Source organism: Halictus rubicundus, chromosome 4 (assembly GCF_050948215.1).
Source record: "Halictus rubicundus isolate RS-2024b chromosome 4, iyHalRubi1_principal, whole genome shotgun sequence".
NCBI classification, from domain to species: domain Eukaryota; kingdom Metazoa; phylum Arthropoda; class Insecta; order Hymenoptera; family Halictidae; genus Halictus; species Halictus rubicundus.
The window spans coordinates 10,046,186-10,066,140 of NC_135152.1; the positions used below are offsets into that span (position 1 = coordinate 10,046,186).

A 19,955-nucleotide genomic window follows, 5' to 3' on the forward strand; every position below is an offset into this window, starting at 1 on the left:
AGTGACCCATTCCGGTCGATCTACTCCCTCGAGCAACGGACGTAAAATATTTCAAGCGACTCTTCAAACACACCGCTAAATAAAGATCCCCGGTTCCGTGGAAAAACCAGCGACGTATATTTTCAAATCTGGAATTCATTTATTCCGGAACAACCATTAGCAAGAATTGACCGTGAATTGTCTTCCCGAATCGCTTTCAGACAATTGAACAAGAGACGAGGGAGAGACAACGCCACGTTTGACGCGCAACCCCTGCGAATAAAATGACGCGTGGCGTATAAAGAGCTTCCGTTTACATTTGTCCGGTAATGGGAGCCCCGAGTACCGAGGGAACCGAGTATAATGTAAATAGCATCGAATCGTAACGGTATACTTCGAAAGGTTACGAGTGGTTAGCGAAATAAATACAGCATTCGGAAGTGTCATCGAGCCTGTGCGGAATGCGGCGAAACTCCTCATGGGAACGATACTTTTCACAAGTGTCATCGAATCTTCGTGGAACGCGTCCGAGCCGGGGACAAACTTTTATGAGGACATGCTTCAACGACATGCGCATGATTATAGACGCTGTTGGGTCAAAATGACCCTTGCCGAGATCGTGCGAGGGCTGATTGAACCGGAAACCGCGTTTTTCTGTCAACTTAAGGAACAGACATTAAGAAGTGTAATTTGTGAAATTGTGTAATTCGTCTAGAAACATTTACAATAATATGTAGAACTTAAAAATTCTTTCAAATCAGCTGAGCAAGCTGTTAACGCCTTGGTGGATTATTTAACACTTCTGCTGGAAACATTTTCAATATATACCTCGATCTTAGAAATTTCTTAAAATGAACAACTAAGAATTTGTCAACCCCTCAATGAACGTAAGCGCTTCCTATGTACAAGTGCTGGTTAACCGTTGTCTAAACAACCAGGGTACACAAATAAATTCGTCCGTATACTAAAGTATTTAATTTCTACTTTGAAACTATGAATCAAAGTAATCTTGTCCGGAGGAAAAACATTCAGATCAGTGTTGCGATCTTTTTAGGAGAGCAAACAATTCTCAAAGGAGATAAGAGTAGCTGTTTGGGCATTATAAGGGTTGAACAAAAAAAAAATTGAATATCGGCTATTGAATTAATTGACATTCGGACCAATGGCGTAGGAGAGTGCGCTGCTGAAAAACAGGAACGAACGAGGGAAGGAACCAGCGAAAGAGGGAAGAAAGAACGCGGGGGATGAGGAAGGGTGGCCAGGAAGGCCGCCCGTAGAACAAATACGCGTCCGCGTGCGTTGTACATCACAGCGAAATAACGTGTATAAACCCGCGGAAAGCACGGAAGTATTATTTACAGATAAAAAACCCCGGGCCGAGACCCGGGGCTGGCTGCACATCCACGGTTTCTTTATGCCGGCACAATGACTCCGGCATCCTTTTCATGCGGGAGCCATTACTATCGTGGACGGCGAATATATCCGCGGAACTATGCTCGTGCCACTTCCCCGGGAAGAATCTTGTAAACGATCCGGAACGGGTCGACGCTTTTCCACTGACGAGATCTAATTTCATTCGAGGGACGAGCCTCGGCTCCCGAGATTTCCGCGGAAAATTAGATGCCGAACGAGGCGATCGCTTTGCCCGCGGGATTAGCCCCAGAGACATCCCTCGCTCAGTCATTCGTAACGCCGCCGATGGTCCGAGATATTGGATGACGGGGCAAGAAAAACGGAATGGATCGGTGGTGGTAGCAACAATGGCCAAAGCAGAGGCTGTTTAGGTTCTTTAATTAATACTTTCAGAAGTATTTGAACACTAAATTTCCCATTCTCTCGAGATTGTTGACATTTGAATTGTGATCATTTCGGTAAAAAAAAAAAAATAGTATAATATACGTGCCTCGCAAGAAATCTCGCAGGACGGCACAAGGGCAAAGGGGGCACTCGCTCGCTCCGCCTATTCCCACCGTTGAGGCTCCAGTAGGCAAATGCTTGGGCTTTGACGTCACACGCTGCATAGTATGTGCCACCGCTTTAGCCAATAGAGCAGCTAGAGGCGTGCCCTCTCTGACCAATCAGCCCCGCGATCCTTTCACGAGAGTTCTTGTGCGACACGCACAGTACCCGGGACTCATTTTCAAGTTTGGAGCCTCCGACTTTGCCGTTCATCGATCATTTTCTTGAGATATTTTTGCATGATACAGCCACTAGGAAACTGAGGACGCTTTCATGATCGAGACGGTATTGTTATATTATTTTCTCTAAGGTCATTAGAAGAGAAAATATAATTTTATTAAACTTCTGTCTCTTATACTAGCCTTGGACAAGCTTTTTGAGTAAAAATCCATAATCTGGTTATGACAATCCCAGGAGAACGACGCTTCGGAATAGCAGGTGTCAATAAAAAATTTTTACGACTTCGGATTTGCGCATTCTATAAATTGTGACAAACAAGCATATCAATTTTAATATTAATATTTTTCTCGTGTATTAAACGTCCAAATTAAATTGAATATTAACATCGATTGAATTGAATTTACGAAACATGATATTATATGTTAAACATGATAGAGAAGTATGAACGTATAGAATTACGCGGTCACATGGAGCGAAATTGTGGCAAATTTATCGGCGCAGATCTAATCGCGAAGTTCGGATACGTAGTCGAGACTGATCAATTTTATCGCATCCGAACTAAATCGCCAGTTTCCGGAAAGCGGTTTGAATAAAAGATTGCGATTCCCGCGGGGCGAGCATAATTTGTTAACGAACTAAATTGTAACCCCGTCGCGTCGCAGGTAACTCGACGGGTCGACCGAACTTTCGCAACTGCGTGTACCGAGTGCAGCGTTCTATCGAGCACGCGAAATATTCAGAACTGGCCAACGGCGAGCCACAGAGGTATTCGCCAATTTCACCACTTTGCATCGGTCGTTCCTTGCCCGGTCTTTTCCGCGTCTCCGTTCATCCGCGATTTTGGTTTCGCGATTTATCGAATTGTATCGTTTCACGGGCGTCCTTTAATGAACGTCGTTTCCGGCTCCGGGGAATTCGTCGAATATTTCCCTCGGCCGGCCGGCAATTAACGATTGCACGGAAGGGAAATTAGTTTACCGGGCAATTCGCTTTCCACTTATTGCACGCGCGTTCTCCATCGACACTTGAACCCACGCTAACAACTGCATCGTCGATCTTCGCACGTCCGTGGGCGTGGAAAAATCGAAAACGCGGAATACACGAAGCCGGCTCCAATTCAACCTTTGGGCACTGTTCAAAAAATTCTTTTGTTAACGCGTTCACTGCTACACTGTGCCCACAAGTCACATAAAATCTGAACGAGTTGTTTAACCCACACTCGCAATGCTTATATGCAATGCTGCCATTGCCAAAAAAACCATAAAGAAAATACTTCTTGGTAGATTTGACATCTCGTCGCTGTTACAGCAATTGTGTAATTTTGTAACCTGTTTTGTACATTCTTACAAAGTTTGATTTACTTAATACACCGTAATAAAAATTTAGTTTCATAAAAAAATGGTGTTTCTCCAACTTAAACTTTTTTCTTTGATGCCAAATTGTCAGTCCAGTGGAAATGCATTCTATGAATTCTGTTGTTGCAAATGAAGATCAAATTTCAATGCATTCGAGTATAAGATAGCATATTCTGTGAACTGGAATTTAATTTTCATGTTCCTGTGACAAATTCCATAATATCGTAGAAAATTTGTGAAAATATACGTTTGCATAATCGCAGTCTCAAGGAGCTTTAATTATACAATTTGGACGTTTGAAGCGACGGAATGAATTCAAACGTGTCCGTCAACGTGCCGCATGGAAAATTGATTCGATTCGTTTATAGCTAGTGACATGAATATTTTACTAACCGGTATTATTCCTTCGTACAGCCGAAAATAGGATGAAATCAGCGAAATGAAATCAAGTGAAATTAAATGAATTCTATAACACAATTATTTCTAATCAATGCTAATTTACTTCTTTCGTGCTGATCTATAAGTACATTTCATAATGGCATGAATATGAAGAATCCTCGCAAGAATCGTTTACTGCTGTTTGCACGGATAGCAGCTAACACGGGAGGCGCGAAATCTTAGCGTAATCGGCTGGTGAAATTTGCATCGAGCTCGTCGCGAGTTCACGCCGGAAGGAGCAGATTCGCGCGCGTTAACACGGCTAATCCGGCGAACCGTGCGTGGTAAAACGGACACTTGTCAAACTGAACTTCACGCGTGCACCTTGCTAAATTAATTTTCCCTCTCGGCCCGGCTCATTCCGCATTCCTACAGAAACGGCCCAATGGACCTGGCACGCGTCCGCGACCTCCCATCTCAAATTCCCCGCCAAAACGCCACGGATTTCGCCAAACAATTGAAAGACGGACCGTGCCTGCACGTAATCTCCGACCCCTTTCGTTTTTTTTACACTACTAACAAAATTCTTCCACCGTTTTCCATTTGCATGGCATTCTAACCCTGGAATGGTGCCGTGGGGTCACTCGTGACCCCAGTAAAATTGTCCGTATACTGCTTTATTTGAATTTTTCAGCCCTAAACTTCGAAGTGCCTCAGTAAACTTTTCTGGAATTTTTAGGAAAATTCTAATGTGACAGTTCGCAATGAGGGTGAAAACAGACAAAAATGGCGCATAGCACGAGACGTGTTTCGTGTAGAGCCAGCGCGTCCTGTATCTTTAACGCAAAAGTGTATGCAGAGTCCTCGGATGACTCAATCAAGGCATCCGGGTCGCACAACAGGACCGTTTAATTGGAGACTGTTCGGGGTCCCACAGGGATTTGCAAAGAAATTATTCGTGCCAAGTGACACGTAATCCAGCCCCATTAATTCACCCATTAAAAATGAATATAACCTCGAAACGGGGGCAGGAACGGAGGCCGCGTTGCATGCATGGATCACTCTAATCTCCGCATTATGCGTGGAAAGGTTCCAAGCCGCGTATCGACCATCTCTCTCTCTCTCTCTCTCTCTCTCTCTCTCTCTCTCTCTCTCTCTCTCTCTTTCTGGATACCTCGGGCCGGGGTACCCGGCGCGAAATTATATGCGAGTCGGTGCAGCACGTTGGAAATCAGATAAGATTTCTGCGGCCGGCCCCAGCCGTCAGGGAAGAAGAAACGAAAGGCTCGAGAGCTGGTAAGGTGACGGGAAGACAAAGGCTGGCACGGGGTTAAAAAGGGACGAGACAACGGCGGCGATTACACAAAGGGATCCGATGTAATCCGTCGACTTTCGCCGTATCGTCCCGCGGAACTGCCTCGCGGAGCGAATGCAAAAATCTGGATTAGCCCAGACGCCGCTGCATTCAAATTAGATTGCTCCCAGCCAGACATTTGCGAATTTACACCGATCCCCGGGCAACTATAGAAAATTGAAAATTAAAATTTCCGACCTGTCGAGCGACGTCAATCGAGGGGTCCACTGCGAGAAGAGCTGCGCCGCGGAATGTTAAAAAACAAGATTTTTAATCACTCTGACACCTCGTGGTGTTTAGAAATTCAATACTTTCCCGTATACGTTGCCTTTGTATTAATTAGCTTATCTAAAAAAATTGTAGTCCCTCCTTTAAGATTTCTGCTCGAATACAATTATTCACTGAAGTCTTAACATCTCGCAAAACGAGTGCTATTGGCATAAGCTCCTTGCAACGAACCTCTGGCTTTTCTTTCTGAATCAATAGCGGAAAATGCAGATTACTATTGCATCCCTGAGGTATCAGAATTTCGAATTAAGTGGATAGACACTATATAACCTTTTCCGCTTTCAGTTCGATTCCCATTAATAAAAATACGATACATTAGGGAATTGAACTTCTGCGCCAATATAGAATTCGATAGTATAAACAAATTTCTATTGGATGAATTCTATCTGTGCTGCAAGTGTTGTTTTTATTTGTTCGTTTACTTTCAATCAATACTTTCCGATACATAAAAATGTTTTAATAGGGTCTCAATCAATAATTTAACTATTTTCTTTATTGACAGATGGAAAGACGGCTTGTATATCCTGTACCAAAAAGTTCAACCTTGCACATCAGTAAATGTTACTATTAAAGTTATTTTATTTTGGTCATTCGAATTTGTAGGTCTGCATGCTCGTTCGAATTATGATAACTTTTGACGACCCATTCCATGAAAACCATGAGAGCAAGCAACGGACTTATTTGATGGACTACAAGACGGCCTCTTTATAATTTTATCGTTGCCATGAACGCGTAAAAATTTAATAAACACTGGCTACAACTACCCCCGCGTGTAAACGTACTCGGAAAATTTGTTTCCGACCGTATCGGCGTCCAGCACCGTAAAAATATCGAATGGACAATCTCGACTGCCGGAGGATTCGACGATTTCCTAAGAAGCAGAAGTTTATCTTCCCGGGACCCGTTTCCCTGACGCTTCCCTGCCCTATCTCGGCAATGAAACACTCGGAATGAGATATCGCGGCAGAATGGAGAGACCGGGGATTCAGATTTTACGAGATTTTGAGTGTTCCCTATCAAAGGACATTTTCGAACGACCCCGGAACTTCTCAATTTCTCCCGGTCTTTCGGTAATTTAGACCGAAACTGTAATCTCGAAGCAGTGACGATAGATTGACGGTCGCTCGACAATCCCTTATACCGCCCACGGTCTCCCACAGTTTATACAATTATGGAAACTATCGATCCCGGGCCCTGGCATAGTCTTCTATAGGCTTTGATCCGTTAGCGGCGGAGAGGAATCGACGGACTGCCATAATCTTGTCTTGGTCGTTGCTCGATGTACAGAAGCGACAACCAACAGTTTCAAATGAAGGAAAAAGTTGTCCAAACCCTAGTATTTCCTCTTTCAATAATTTTAAGAATTCTAAAATAATACAACATCGTGCGATCATTCTAATGGCTGTATAGTTCCATGTACGACCATACCATTCTTATTATGAATGCATAAAGTTCTCAGTCTAATGATCAGTCTCGTCTGAAAAACATGAAGTCGGTGGTTTTATTCTCTTTGCTGTACGTTCATGAGACGGTTACCACCACGAGGTTGGAAACAATACTACGTAATTCAGGATTTCTATGCACGTAATATTTTAAATTTCTCAACTGTTTTTACTAAACAGTGCTAAACTGTCTAGAAAATATTATAATATGTACATTATTTAAAGTAATGAATGACTGTGGAAAGTTTGAGGTTCACAAAATTCAGTACACATCAAGTTTTTAAGAAGAATCTCCGCTTTGAAACACTCCTGTTTATTAATCCATTTGCATCATAAGGAAATATGAAAAAAGGCCTCTATCACCAAACTTTTTTTTTTATTATATTTGACCAGAAAAATCGAACGTATTATATACACTAATGATGCAAATGGGTTAACGCTAGGTTTACGGAGCACTAAAAATTACTATTTTACACTTCTTTATAAAAATAACACGAATGTATCTGGTGGATGCATCTTTACAATCTCGATATTCGCAGATTAAAAATATTAGAACCCGTCATATTGACAGGTCCCGTGAGTCTAGTATTAGAAATCGATATCGAAATGCGCTAATTTGACAATCTTGACAAAAGGGGATTCATTGCGACTCGTGCAGGTTTGAAGATCAGATGGTCAGGAGCTATTATTGTAGCGGATGTAATGAACGTTCGATGCCGAAGTAGCGAGAAACTTTTCCATCGGCGTCCGTCCGATATTCCCGATCAATTAAGTTGTGACTCGAGGATATTGGCGTAGGAAGTCGAGCGGTTTACACATGGGAACAATGAAATAATTGACAGTGACACGGAGGGGGGGGGGGGAGGATGCTATTTGTTGCCAGAAACCAGCCGAGAAGCCTGATGAATTTTTCCGGTGCACGGTGGCTCGCGAGAGCGAATCCCAGGAATTAATAAAGCATAAAAATGAGAGGTTCTCGAGCCAGCCGATTCAGTTAACGGTAATCTGCGCCCGCGTCAATTATCGACAGCCGCGATTATAAATTGCAGCTTACGGTTTTTCGGGCAACGACAGACTGTAATTCGCTACGCGTAAAACACGGTTCCGCCGAATCATCAATTTCGCCGTTCCTGACGCGGACGAGGGAAAAAATGGAAGGAATTAATGATTTATTAACGACTGTTCTCTTTTTTCCCGGGCGCGGCCGCGGTGCCTGTCGCCCGGCTCTGTCGAAATTATCGTACGTACACGGTTCACACTCGTCGCGCCGTCGACCGGTCGATTCCAGACACTCGAAAAAATATTTTTTAAATCCTTTGGACAGGCTCGATTGAAAATTGAGAAGAGCTACGATAAATTGCCAAATTAAATTCTTGTTAGTTCTCGCGATCGACAGAGGCCATGTTTCATTTCAATCTTTCAACTGAGCGACCCTTCAATCGTCACGAAAATGTGACGAAAGGACAGGCGAAATTCAGGTGACAAACATTTTACAACGATCAACGAAAAGATATAGTTCGTGCCAATATGAACACTATGATGTTGTACTCAAAAGGACATGACAAGTTTCCTCGAATGCCGAATCAACTGGTCTAAACATTTTTCTGTGCCGAGTTAATGATATTGGATGTATATGATCAGTAAAATGCTGATTTTTATGGAAAATAAAAATTTTGCGCAGCGATTGCAAGAAATAGGAACTGCATAGAACTGCATTTCTTCTCTTAGGAATTTGAGTAAATTACAAGTAGTGTAATCGAGTTCTGAAAATCTGATAATTTCCCTGTTTTGTGCTTCATCTGTTCATTTTTGTCGAGCATGTACATATAATTCGGTAATTGGAGAATGAGCAATTTCTCTTAGGTGATCAAGGCCACGAGGACCGATTGAAGGAGCTATTGACTTCAAAATCCAACAAATTGTTAAGAGCATAGCGGACGGCCCTACGCTTCCGACCGTGGCGAAATGGGGAATAGCGTTATTTTAATCGGGCGCGTTTAAATTGCATTTGAATTCGAACGTGTCGAACGCAAAAAGCCCGATCGTTCACTTACTTCCCAGGGTCCCGAACACAATCGGACGCTCGTTCCAGTAGATTTACCCGAAATGTGCCCGGTCGCTGGGTCCATTTCTCCGGGAATAGGTCTCGGTCGGTAAAAACTCGTCGATTGTCATTATCAGGAGCGTCCTACCGAGAAATCCGCTAATAATTGCATCATTCGAGGAGGCAGAAGAAAGGGACAGGACGGTTCCATCGGATCGTGTCGAGCGTGAGAATAGCAGTAAGTCGAACGAGCCCTGGACCTCCGCGGTAAGAAATTAGCTCGGTTCGTTTCCCCGGTATCTTCGCTGACCATCACGGACTCGCTTAATTCACTCGGATGACCGTTCGATGCGCGCAACAAAAAACAAAAAGGAAAAAAAAAAGAAAACAAGCGATCCGCTAACGAGGGTATCGACGACCGATCGGGCTGCTCGATTAGTGTCCCCGAACTCCCCCGAGGACCCCCCTCGAGCTTTTTATCCGTCCACGAAATTTCAATCGCCTGCGAAACCTCCTCCTTGCCGGACTTGTACTAATTGATCCTGAATTCGCTTTTTGCCGATCGGTTTCCACCGGAATAGTTTCCAATAGACTCCGGGAAAACCGAAAAACAGGACCCCGCCTACCAGTCAAACACTGACGGTGTGGTATTTTCGTTGACTAGAACTACTTGAGCGTGTTCTCAATTTGCAATAGAAAAGGTACTTCATTTTTTCAGACCGGTGGTAAAATCCTAGGTCTGTGAATATGAAGACGTGGAACACGTGCGATGATAGTTTTATAGGGAAAGTTTATACGTTCTACGTGGTCGGTGATGAAAAATATTATTGTTATTTTGGGAGTCGCTTTAGAACTAATAAAACGACGGTAGTATATAGCACTTCTCAAAGAAGACGGTCTGTCAGAACTCTTAAACAACTCAATGGTCCCTTGATCTAATTTAGGTGCCCGGATATAAATTCTTGCAGCTAAAATGACCTAGTATAATTTTAGCCAAGCTCATGATCAACGTTTAAAAGGAATGCTAGAAATAAAAGAGATCACAGATACGTTTCTCTATTTTGATCGAAAATGAAATAAACTGGAAGCCGTTTTGAGTTGTACCGAATGTTTAAAAATGTTGTGTACAGCGAGCTACTATTTATATGCTGAAATACTATTTATAGCGAGCGAAGTTCCCGGTGATACCACACATTCGCTATACTCGCAACGTTTCCATGCGATGAACGGCTTGTGGAAGAGATTCTGACGTTTCCGTTTGAATGGAGCGAACGTATAACGAACGAAATTCTAGAACCAATTAGTTCGTTCTAGCATGCTTCACGATTGAAATATAAAAGTCGAGAATATGATGTTCGAGGGAGCATGATGAACGTAGGCCGAGTAATTCCGGCGAAAACAATATGATAGAACCTGGACAGAACGGCGGCGAGGATTTCGAGCGCGGCGAATCGGGGACGGAAAATCGGCTACGGCAAAAGGAGATTAGAAACCGTAAATACGAACGGTAAAAACCGGAGGAGTCCGCGTTTAGGGGAACACGGCGGAAGATATCGTCGAAACGGTGGCCGAGCAGCGTAACGAGAGCTTGATTCAGTCCTGCTTTCTCCTCATTTACAACAGTCGTTTAATCCGCTCGATCGACACGGAGTTCTTCGACACGATCTCGCAAATAGATATCACGATCGACCTGTTTCGCTGCGCTGGCTGTTTAATTTGTCAGAGTCCGGCCTACGTCGAGACACGGCCGGTCGATATGCGTCCGATAAAATTACGAATCGAAACGCCACCGACGCGATAGCCGCGATTTCCAATGATTCGATTCGGCCCCGCAATCTCCGATCGAAAACGACCGGATAGAAGTAGCTGTATCGGACCGTGGCGTGCACGTGGAATAACTATTCATTCGAGAACGGCAAACATAGGGGATGTCGGCTGGCACGGCTGCGGTCACGTTACGCAAAGAATCTATTAGATGCAATCTGTCTGGAAAACGTCGACCGAGATCAATCGGCGAGATCGTTGATCGAGACACGCGTTATCGTTACTCGCGATTATCCTCATCGCGGTACGCTTCCGATCCTCCTATCGATCCACTTATCTCCTTAACAACGTTTACTATGTGCCGCGAGGAGTACAAATGCTCTAGAATCGAAAAGTGGAAACATGTGTTTCTGAAATTTAGATTGTATCGGGTTGTAATCTCAAATGGTCTTGTTTCGCTTATAATTTCATATAAGTATGCTTTAAACCAAAAACTAGATGACTGTGTTTCTAAAATATTAATTTTAAAATGATTTTTAAAGAATGTATCTTCTTTAAGAAATGAAATTCAAGATTTTTATATTTAAAAATCGCAGCCGAAGTCATACGTTTTGAAATCCCGATGAAAAGACACCCGGGTAAACGTTAATTGTGAAGCTAATTTTTTATGTAACATTAAGAAAGTAAGATAAAAGTAGAAGCGAACGTGCACTGTCGGATTGGACGTACCATTTGAGAATAGTGTTTTTAATTGGCGGCAAGAAAGCGAGTTTAACGGACGCGGGGAATTGCCGACAAATAGGTGTCATTTTTGTAGCTTGAGAATAGTCCTGGTACCCTTGGAAGTCAACGGCAAGGAAGTAAGAGATTAAGGGTCTGACCATTGTCCAAGCCATGCTAAGTGTAATGTGCAATTCAAGAAGCTTAGTTTCTGACATTGCGGTATGATAGTGATTACAGCGGCTGAGACCTCCGAGACCTCTTAAGCCTAACTTGTGCGCGACGTGTACAATACCCTCTAGTATTCCCTAAACCGCTGTCTATTTCGTTCGTTATTGCTACACCGATTGCATATAAATCTTCATCCGTAAACCTAATACGCTTGTAAATTTCACGTATTCGGAAAATAAAAGAAAAATCACTGCGAATCTGTGTGAGTGAACTACAATATTTTTGTATAAAATAGATCTCAAAGTTCCGATCTTCTTTCTTATTATTTACTTTGCCTTTCATGCTCACTGGACATCTTTTTGCTGTGACAGTATAGAGCAGCCTTTAACTACTATAATTTAAATAAGTGGATAACAATTTTCGCGATGGATTTACGTAAGAATATTTTGAAAAAGGTGCGCCATAAATGAAAATCAAATGTTGTTGGAACAGTTGGCCAAGGAATGTTAAAAAAGTTCGCTAGCAGCTCGGCAGAATTGAGCTTGGTTGTTACGAAACAAAATGAAGATATTGATGAAACGATGTTTAAGATCATTTGCGACACGAAACAAAATTTCTGGGGCAACCAGTAACTTCTGACTGCGCACCGACCGTGGCAATTAATTATGACAGACGTTCTTACTTTCCGATATACTCAGCGTCACTCAGCAATATTCTCGATAGAAAATCACGGAACGGTATTTGCATGCTCGCGGCCACGGAGATTCAATTTCTCCGGTCCCAGTGCCATTTTTGTCGGGATCTATTAAAGCGAAAGACGCGCCCTCAAATGTTTCCGCGTCTCGGAGCATTCGCGGCGAGCTTCGCTCCTTCCCGCGGATAAATCCCCGCGCGGGATCGAGACTCGGTTCTGCCGTCTCGTCGGCCAGAGACTGCAGAAATCACGGATCATGGGGTTCAGCCGTGCATTGCCATTCGTCAGGAAAACCAAGAGAGCTCCGGGCTACCTTGGCGCTATTTCGCGGAACATAAAGGACGCGCCCGTAAATCTCGCAGGACCTCATTCGGTCGGCGCAACACAATAGTTGGTCGCCACGGCGCCGGGGATAGCGCTGCGAGAGGGTCGCGTAGATCGCGGTCATTTGATCGTAATACGATTTACGATTAAACCCATCTCACCCGTTCGGCTCTGCCATTTCCTGGTGTCCCTGGCCGTTCCTCCGTGCCCATACTTAAACCTTTCATCGAGATCTTCCACTCTCCTTACCTGGAACAAGAGAGAACCGTTAGCCTTTAAAAAAGGTTGTTAAGTCTTTAAAAAAGAATGTCTCCGATAAAGTAGCATCGCACGTCGCACCTGCGAGTTGCATTCTTCAAACGCCCGTAACTAAATTGATTCCACGACAAATCTTTTTGTGTAGGTGTAGGAGAACGCTGATCCTTAAAGAAACTGCGAACAATTGATTTGAAAAATCGCAGGAGGATCGACTCAACTCCGTTTTCCCGATAAACGGCGTGCGAGAGAATCGTGGACTATTGACACGGATGGCGTTCCTAAGTTTTTCGCCGGAGCCGATTCCGCGCGACGGAATCGTCCACGTAATTACAGGCGCGGGCGAGGGGTGCAATTAACTCGAAACCTCGGCCGCCGCGCGCGTTCCTGGCGATTCAGCAGTTAATCACCCAGGAAGTTATACGGCGTCGGGGCTTCGTGTCACATCCATCCCCTTCGAACAGAGAAAGAGAGGGAGGGAGGAAGGGAAGGGAGAGAGACAGAGGGGCCAGATACCGTGTTCTCCTCGCTCCCACTTCATTAGGACGGTATTCATAAACAATCGCAGTTTCGGGCGAGCATCGGGCCGGGCTTGTCGCATCGGATCGCATCGCTGGCCTATCATCGACGGTTATCGGATGCAAAGTAAGCCGCGCGGCGGCCGACTGATTGAGCCACTCGCTCGTTAGCCGGCCCGCGTTACTTTTCCGCGGGATCCAATTTTCGAATTTATCGCGGAGCCGGCCGCTAATTGCCGTTCTCCGTGATTAGAGCCGGCCCGCGCGCCGCCCTTCCGCTTAATCAGGCTTTTCGGCGTCGACCGTCCGGAAGATCCGGGTAATTCCGTGTCCCCCGAATCGCCAGGAACTTCTGGCGTCCCGACGCCGACGCCTCGCGTCAGGTATTCACCGCGTAACGTCGCGGTGCCGCTCGGCCCGATCGACGAGCATGCTACGCATTCTTCTCCCGGCGCGCAATTATTTACCCAATTATTTTCCCACGATTTTGATTTGATCGTCGCCGTCGCCGCCGTCGTCGTCGAGCGGTTTCCCTGAATTTGCGACGCCGTGCGGCTGACCGAGGATTCCTGGAACGACGATACTGTGGTGCGGCGTCGGAACTTTTAACGATCGATTTTACATGTGGAAATTGACCCTTCCCGAACGAGGTCGACATTCACTTTTGCATCAATAGTTAAATACTCTTTTTTTATTCAAGAAATCTTATGAAGTTTGTTACAGCATAGTTAGATACTTGTTCTAACGATTTAAATTATACGGTGATTTCTCGATATATGTCGCCAAAGTCTGGATAATAAACGTCGCGGAATTATCCCCACTACCGAGTGAAGTAGAAGCTCGAGAGGCCTCGGTAAACATAACACGGCTCGGGTATGTCTCCTGAACGATACAGGACGCTGACATGACCCGTGTTGTTGACATATATCGAGAATTCACTGTACATACGTCAATAATCTTGGAGATTATTCATGCCAATTCCCAGACACCTGTCATGCACGAGTTTCTTCAAATTCTCTATTTACAGAAATTGTCAAAGAAATTACAGCATCGGTGGCTTGAGCACCACGCATCGTTTAAATTAATTTCCAGAAATGTTCAAGAAATGTAAAATGCAGGCTTTAATGAAGTTTGTCCTATTCTCCGCATTATTCGTGTGTACACGTGCATGGCTATTGTGTAATAGCCACGGAAAATCCGGAATGCAGTTGGTAAACTGCACGCCAGACGGTAATTCCAAAGGGGTATTACTAATGGAAGACTAACCAAATTTTGATTGTGTACTGCTTAAAAAACCCGCATTGTTTCAAGATTAAATTGAAAATTGTAATTTAATCAAAACGCAACAGTCAATTTCATGAACTGACGTCGAAATTTACAGCGCGTTTGCGTTGTTTCGCGAAGGAAATGCTGATGAAAATATTTTACACGATTATAAATTATCGGTGGACCTAAATGAATTACTACACTGCGGATTTGTATGTAATGCAAAAGTCTTCTACATTAATTGTAAAACACAAAAGCTGCGCAGAGATTTATTTCTTTTCTCAATCGTTTAAATGATTTGATAATAATGCAACGGTACTATTAAATTCTTTAGATATCTATTCATTATCACGAGTGCAACAAATTCACAGTATGCTCATCACACTTATTCAAGTACACGTTGCCGTCTAGTTTCAAATAAACCTAGCCTGTCGGTTATTTTTATTTTGCCTACTTCCCGCTCAAAGATTCTATTGAAGAAAACTGGAATAGCAATTCTGAAAAAATTCGTCCTGGAGGAAGTGAAAGACCGGGAAAGGAGGATCCCCGTCTTATCATATGATTCTTTTCCCTGACCAAGGATTATGTAAAGAAGAAGAACTATTTCGCTGAAGTGGAGTTCTACTTTTCGCGTATCTCGGAACGGCTCTCGACTAGTTGCCTAACAGAGTCGTAGAAGTCGGTGTGGAAAGGGACCGGCCGGCCCGGAAAAAACAGTCCTTAGGAAAAGGCAATCACGGGGATCCCGGAGAGTTCGCCGTTGAAGTAGACGGTCGCGGGCGATCTTATCAGGAAATTGTCAAACGACTAAGGAGTGCAAATGGGTCGCCGGCATCTCCTTTCCCCGGCGCGGCGGTGTTCGCGATCCACTTTCGTGTTGCGGGGCAATAACTCCTGGCAAATCGAGGGAATAAATCTTGCTCTTACGCTCCGCAGCCGGACGCTATCGCTTACAATTAGCTACCATAAAATTTTACAGTGGCGCGCGTTCGCTCCGGCTGCCGGGCCGCGGGATAAAAATGTCAAAAGCGTGCACCGCGCCCGATCGAATCGACCTATTCAATGCATAGCGCGATTCCAGTTTTTACGCGATCCCCGCGGAACGTGGAATATTTTCTTATGACATAATATTCGCGCTACCTCCCACGAAACCGCTACACTTGCAAATGCTTCTCCCATCGCTAGGAAATTTACTCGACCCCCTAGAAAATCGTCGCACGGAAACCGAACGCTGTGATTTACGGGATTGGAACGCGATCGATCCTATTCGATTCGTGATGCCTAGCTCGGAAGTCGATGTTTCGATTAAAAATCGCCCCACTTTCGAAATCTAAAGAGAGACGGGAGAGGTTCGAGCGGCGACAGAAACCCGTTTGCTTCATGTCTCGCTTGTCGCATATTGCGACAAAGGTTCGAATAATTCCCGAAACCACGGCAAATGGCGATCGACCGATTATTACCGACGAGGGCGGCGCTAATGATAGCGAAAGGGGATTCGGATTCGCAGGTGGCGAGCACCGTCGAGTATTTCCGGTTCCATTGAAAGCCCTGGGACGGGTCCGCGCATCGTCGGACCGCATATCGGTGGGTTCGCGTGATCGAGTCGAAGCGGAGAAAACCGTTTCGTGAGCGCTAATGGATTAAGGCGGAAAACGCAGTTAAGCCGAAACCAATCCCTTATCTCTCATCTCGTAAGTGTATTGCGGCCGTGGCGCGGCTCCGGGCTCCTTTGTGAAATATCTTCCTTTATTTTTTTTCTCTCCCCACCTCTCTTATCCGGTCGTCGTCTTCGTAGAGCACGTATCCCCGCAACACCGCGTTCGTGTTTGACCGATTCGACCGGCTTCGAAGTTTCCCTCGCATCGATGCCACTTAACCTCTTTCGGCCTCGATATTCCGTCAACCGATACCGGTACACCACGGAAACGATTTTGCGGATCTCCGATTTTTTTCGATTTATAACTGAACTGCAGATTTTGCGCACTCGTTAAAAATGAGCAATTTAACCGTTTGCGAATTTATCTCCTGTGTGTATCTATTTCCCCAGTGAAAGGAAATCGTGTAGAGCTGAGTGTAACAATTAAATGGAGGAAAGAGTGTTTTGTGTTCGGTAAAAATTTGTTTCCTTTCAACATGATTCGCAGTTAAAAAATTTTAATGCGTTAGCCTTCGGCTTATTAACAACTGTCTAGTAATTTGCTTCAGTAAATGAGCCGAGCAAGTGGTCCGTTTGTTTATCTAGAGATTCCTTACTGTAGTCAATGAGCTCAATATGCATTTACGGAACAAATAAATTAATCGAATGTAACGTTTTTTCACGAAAGGAATATTTTCGAATACAGGTATGCATAGCCGAACCAGCGAGATAATGTACTTCGCGAAATTTAGTATTCACAAAACCCCAGCCGTTAAACGCGTAAATAAGCAATCATCGTTAACAAGCCAGAGGGTTTAACAACTCGCGATCTTCAGGCAGGAGGCTGCCCTGTTAACAAGTATGATATTTCACTTGGAAGCTTCGAACGATACCGGATAAGTGGAATATCGCGCCTTACGTTTACACGTTCGTTTTCGCGAGCGTATTAGGAGGCAGTCGCCGCGAGGAAACGGAACGGCTTACCGGTCGTGTCGTTGAAAAATTACTCCCGAGCGCGTAGCACGCTGCGACCGGCGCGGATCTGAATCCTGGTAACTCTCAACGACCGGGGATTACCGTGAAACAAAAAGAAAACTGAAGGACTTATCGACAAGATGGTTAAGGAACACGAGATATGAAATTGCACTGTGTGGGCGGCTCGAGTCGTAAACATTTTCTAATTGCTTCGTTCTCGAAGTCATTGAACTCGGTGAGTCACGCGTACGCTTGTGCAACTCCTGAACAACAAATCATGCTCTTTAATTCCATTTCGGTACTCCTGAAAGCAGTCCTTGTAGAGTCGATTCAGCACGCTTTTTCCAGTATTGACATAAAACTTGCGGGTCTATAGATCTCAGTCGAACAAATGGGGAAAGTCGGCGTGAACAGATTTCATGTATTTCGCAAACTAATTTCTGCAGTTGTTTCCCGGTCCAAATGTTAACTTATAATTGAAAGAAGCCCGAATACAGCGAATTCTCGATATATGTCAACAACACGGGTCTTACCGAGTTATGTTTACACTCCTCGGCGTCCGAGGCCTCTCAAGTTTCGTGGTCCCGCACGGAGTATACCCCGCGATAGGGGGGATAATTCCGGGACGTTTATGGCCTCGGCGACATATATAGAGAAATCACCGTACACATCTTAACTTCCTGAAAGTTTAATCGATGCGACGTTCAGCTGGGTTTTCATTGCTGGAAAAACTCGGATCTCTCGGATCCCTTGCATCTCGTCGATGTGTGTCGCAGAGTAGTTCAGGAGAAACGTTGGTGAAACGATTAGCGGAAAGGATCAACAGGGATCCAGGGGTAGGATCTTATACCCCGTCGCGGCGGCACGACGGGCCAGGTGTCCAGATTTAAAGTCCCTCTCGTAACGATCCATTTTCATCACGTCATTCCTGTAACACCAGCTCCGCCCAGAAGGGTAAGGAGCAGCAAAACGAAAGGGAAAAAACGAATGATACATGCCAGCTCTGACAACTGGCAGCCCTCGTCTGCATAGCGTCGCTAACGTGTCGTGTCTCATATGACTCAATAGTGTCAGAGGGACGAGGATCGTTTTTACAATTCGAATCGTTCGATCTCCGACCTTCCGAACATAGAACTTGATGAGAGGGGTAAGTTATGCGACGGTGATGTTTAACACTAAACCTACCGAGCCTTAAAAGTGACTGATACATGTCTTATAAAAATGACGAGATTGAATTTATTTGGATTTATGCTCTACTATATATATAGTATAGTGTAAGTGTACTGTATTTATTTAATCGTTTCCACGAAATCGTCTTTATAACTTCAGTAATTGTAAAATAAAAAATCTGGAACCGGTCATTTTGACCGGCGGTGGTAGGTATAGCGTCAAATAAATCCAATCCTATCAACGTTATACGTACAAGATGCCAATTTATTAGATTGCGGTAACTTCGGTAAGGATGCATCGAGGAAATCGTGTTCAGGATCGCGAACAGAAAGGAAGCTATCGTGTATGTACAGAGAATAGACAAGGTCGTCGATAAAACCGGCAAACATGCCGATCAGAACGCTCGATCTCCCGCGTCTCTAAATATGGCGGAGATAGTGGCAACGACTTTCCAGACCTCGGAATTGAGTCACTTCGGTGGCACGTATACGTCATGAAAATTCAATAGACAACGTCCCCTTGCATATGTCCGGGTGACAGGAGGAACGGAGAGGGTGAGAACGCAAGGGAGGGGTGGATCGAGAGAGAGAGAGAGAGAGAGAGAAGGAAAAATCCGTCGGAGATGCAATAACGGCGCCATGGGGCGCTTATCCTGGGGATCTTTGCAGCCTCGCGCGAGCCTCGCCCTTTGTGCGCCCCCTGCCCTTTATCGTGATCGACGACCTCTTGCCCGCCGCGTTCCTAACCAACCCCCAAAAAGCCATTTCTACATGCTCCTGTGGGACCGTCGAAAAGGCGCGCCCCGGAATGGTCATGCGTAATAGTTTTTGCCCTGTCTTTGAAACTGGCCCTCGAGACTCTTCCGTCGTAATTGCGCCGAAAATAGAGTGCCGGAACATCCATCGAACACATCCCTTCCTCTCCCCCCTTCACCCTCATTCTCGCCTTCATTACTAATCAATGAGCTTTACTACAGACGGAACACTTTACCGTCATATTTATGTATGAACACCGCTTAATAGGGATACTAGGCACATTTCCCTTTCTGTTTAATGCGATTTTACCTGGGCGCAACCTTTGAAAGCTGGCCCTTTTCGTTTTAACTTCACCCCCTGTCGTGGAAACCAATTTCGTGACAGCTGTTTGTGTACGAAGGCGTTCAATAATGTTTTCGTGCATTTGTATTATGCGACAGTGTGGATTGTCGATGACCGACCTGTACGATCACTGCAATTTTAGCATGACGGAAATTAGATTTTGCAGAATCAAGAATAAATTGGTATGCATGTTACTTTGATCCGTCGATGAACAGTATAAATTAAACGGCAGGAAATAACAATATGAGACTTTCGCGATTAAGCGTTCATAAATCAAAAGAAATTTATTCGCTAACGATTAAGGAATTCTAATATTTATTTCATTCAAGTTTCATTGAAACGGTGTTCCAGTATTTGAGGGAAAAATTTTGAATTTTGAACAGCTT

The 19,955-nt window shown here is 44.5% G+C and overlaps 1 protein-coding gene and 1 long non-coding RNA gene across 6 annotated transcripts in view; both read right to left on the bottom strand.

The window, feature by feature from the left end:
• The window catches only part of Fas3 (fasciclin 3), a 478,993-nt gene that overhangs the window by 323,507 nt on the left and 135,531 nt on the right, over positions 1-19,955 (bottom strand). The window lies entirely within an intron of this gene.
• Positions 1-19,955, bottom strand: part of LOC143353365 (uncharacterized) — a 235,537-nt gene that overhangs the window by 164,433 nt on the left and 51,149 nt on the right. For all 3 annotated transcript variants that reach the window (XR_013082116.1, XR_013082117.1, XR_013082115.1), the window contains exon 3: positions 12,814-12,901. This is a non-coding gene — a long non-coding RNA (uncharacterized LOC143353365). The remainder of the gene's footprint in view (positions 1-12,813; positions 12,902-19,955) is intronic.